Raw genomic sequence first — 3,877 nt, 5'->3', positions numbered from 1 at the left:
AATAAAATAATAATAAAAAAAACATTTTGTAAATAAAATATATGTATAATTTCTTTTAGAGTAAATTTCTTTTTTAGACAACATAGTTACATCTCGTTCTCATTCAGTCAATAAAATGGAACATTTGTATAGGGTTGATAAAAAAGCCCGAGCTTGATGAGTATGTCCGAACCCCGATGGGTATGGGTAGAGTGTAGGATTAGGATTTAAAACTTTTCGTGGGTATGAGCTGAGTATGGGATTAGATGATACCCGACCCGGTTACCCGAAAACTCATACTCATTTACCTGAACCATAAACCCGAAATTATTTTTGTATTTTGTAGGTTGTGAAATACATATATAAAAAGTTATATAAAATTTATAATGATCTTATTTATTTATTGTCAAGCTTATATATATGGAGTTTTATATATTTTAAATTTGTAATAGTTGTATGAATTAAAGGTATAAAATAGTTTTAATGATAAAAAAAATGTATATGAAAATCCCAACGGGTAATTACCCGACAAATAATTGATGGGTAATGGGCCGTGTATGGGACACGGTTTTACAAACGGGTACGGACATGAGAATACTAATACCCGGTCTGAATCCCGGCCCGTTGCCATCCCTACCTATTTTTGTACGAATAAGTCCTGGCGTTTAAATTAAATTGTTTTGACCATTGAGGCTACAAATAGTAAGTTTTCTTTATTTTTTTCCTCTTCTTTTTGTTTTCTTTTATTCCTTTTTACTGTTTTTTTAACACCTTTCATATATACAACAACAACCATACCTGATAAGATCTCATAAATAACAATGCTATAAATATGGTTTGCGAAGGGTGAGATATAGGCTTTCGTACCTCTATTCCAAAGAACAGAGATGTTATTTCCAGAGAGACCATAGGCTCCGAAACCCATGTGCATTAGATAATATAAAAAGACAAAATTCAACAGAACACCTTTAGATAATGGATAAATAAAAAATTAAATACTAGTTAATATTAAATAATAAAAAACATTAGTCATAATAAAATAATAAATAAAGGTAGTGATAATAGTATTGGATACTGAAAATATACAATAATAGTTAAAAAAAAATTAAATTAATTTATTAACACTAAAACTAAATAAACACATAAACAAATAAAATTAAGTTTAGTAAGTATAAAAATATAATAATACTACGAATAGTAATAATATTAAATTAAAAGTAATAAATAAGTACAAATAAGGATATAGAATAAAATAACATACAAAATAGATAAACTTGAAGAAGTACGGCGATAAAAAAATGAAATATCATAATGGTATAAATGTTTTTAATAAGATAGCATAAAAAATAAACTGATGCGAAGTTTCCACAAGGACTCCAGGAGATAATCGATAGATATGGGCTAGAACCGTCCCACGAACTCCTAAAATTTCTAATGCGAGAATGTTAACAGCCTAGCTATTGCCGCATCAAAATATTGTCCGATTTGACCGGAACGTACCACCATCGTCCTCACAGATTTCCTTTTGGTTACTCATGTGGAGACTTCTTAAGGTGTCCCCCATCCTAAGAACATAGAGATTGCTTCCAGAGAGACAATCGGCTCCGAAACCCGTATGCATTAGGTAATAAAAAGACAAAATTCAACACAACACCTTTAGATAATGGATAAATAAAAAATTAAATATAGTTAATATAAATAATAAAAAACATTAGTCATAATCTATAATATATATGTAAACAAAAACATAAAAATTCTAAGTGTCGCGATGTGGTCGCTCCCCCTTTTTTTGGAGTCACCAGATTTGCTTGATTTGTAAATGAAGGCTTCTCATGCATTTGACCTGAATTCACGGGTATGGGTCTCATCAAACCCATATATTTCTTAAACGGGTTATAACATCTCATTAAATTAAAAACTAATCTCACCATATATTTGATATAAAAATCATATAAAGTAGGTTTATACTAAAATTAATATCTGATTTATTTAAAAAAATATAATATTTATAATTAAAAAACCAATTCTATAGTAAAAAAATAAACGAATCTTGGGTCTCATCAAACCCATATAGCTTTTAAAACGGGTTATAACATCCAATTTATTTGTGAAACAATTTATCATCAAACCATAAGTATATTATTAACTTTAATACAATAACAAAAACAAAAATTCAAAAAATAAATAAATATTAGAAACAAATAATATAAAACAACCCCCGTAATACGGGAAATAAATACTAGTAAAATAAATAAATAAAGGTAGTGATAATAGTATTGGATACTGAAAATATACAATAATAATTAAAAAATTAAATTAATTTATTAACACTAAAACTAAATAAACACATAAACAAATAAAATTAAGTTTAGTAAGTATAAAAATGTAATAATACTACGAATAGTAATAATAGTAAATTAAAAAGTAATAAATAAGTACAAATAAGGATATAGAATAAAATAAAAATAACATACAAAATAAATAAACTTAAAGAAGTATGGGAATAAGAAAAGGAAATATCATAATGGCATGTGACAAAATAAGGTAAAAAGAAACCTCTAAGATATTTGTAATCAAAAAAACTATACATTCTCTCTAACCTTAACTTTAATCCTACGTCTCTAAGAATTCATATCCTCGATCATATCCTCGGAGGGGTGCATGTATAGCAAATCATTCATAATCCTCTCATCCCAAGTCAATTTGGGTCGGCATCTACCTCTCTTTCCCTATATAGTAATGTTTTCTACAGATCTAACATGAGTCGTCTGTCTTCTCACATGTCCAAACCATCTTAATCTTCCCTATTTATCTTATCTTATCTGATATGCTAGCCACCCCTAATATCTCCCGAAATATATCGTTTTTTAGTCGGTCCAACTTTGTATGCCCACATATCCACCTTAGCATTCTCATCACTGCAACCTCCATCTTACATGCATGTGACTTCTTGATCGTCTGACAAACTGTTCCATATAACATTGCAGGTCTAACTGCGACCTTATAAAAATTTTCCTTTAGTTTAGTTGGGAACCTCTTATCGCACAAAACGTCTGCAACTGCTCTCCATCTACACCATTCTAATTGGACGCGATGGGCCACGTCACTATCTAATTCCCCATTTCTCTGGACAAATGATCCTAGATACTTGAAATTCGTTACCTGCGAAACTATTTGGTCTCCAATGGTGATTCGGGCGTCCTCATAATTGTTTACCCCTCCAAAGTCACAGTGGAGATACTCGTTCTTAGAGCGGCTAATATTTAAACCTTTCTTTTCTAAATTTTGTCGTCACTCCTCAAACCTCATGTTTAGATCTTGTTTTCTCTCAGCAACTAACACAATATCATCTACGAACATCATGCACCATGGGACTGTCTCCTGAATCGACTTTGACAACTCGTCCAAGACTATGACAAAAAGAAATGAGCTCAACGCTGACCCCTGATGAAGGCCTACCTCCATTTGGAAAAAAATTTCCATGGGCGCACGAACGCCTGTTGCACTCATTGCATACATATCCATAATGATCTGTATGTATTTTCTCAGGACCTTTCTATCCTTGAGGTATTCCCAGAGTACTCGATGTGGCACACTGTCGTAAGCTTTTTCTAGGTCAATGAATTCCATGTGCAGGTCACGCTTCTTCTCTCTATACTTTTTCATTAATCTTTTTAGGATGTGAATTGCCTCTGTAGTGGACCACACTGGCATGAAACCAAATTGGTTCACCGTAACCTGTGTTTTCCGTCTAAGTCTACCCTTAATAACTCTTTCTCATAGCTTCATCGTATGGCTTAGTAGCTTGATTCCTCTATAGTTCCCACAACATTGGGCATCTCCTTTGTTCTTATATATATGGACTACGACGCTGCTCCAACACTGATCTGGTATCTTA

This window comes from Bidens hawaiensis, unplaced genomic scaffold (genome assembly GCF_021521415.1).
Source record: "Bidens hawaiensis isolate Kalapana, Puna unplaced genomic scaffold, B.hawaiensis_p1.1 tig00000536_1, whole genome shotgun sequence".
Taxonomy (NCBI): domain Eukaryota; kingdom Viridiplantae; phylum Streptophyta; class Magnoliopsida; order Asterales; family Asteraceae; genus Bidens; species Bidens hawaiensis.
This window is presented reverse-complemented; position numbering follows the sequence as displayed.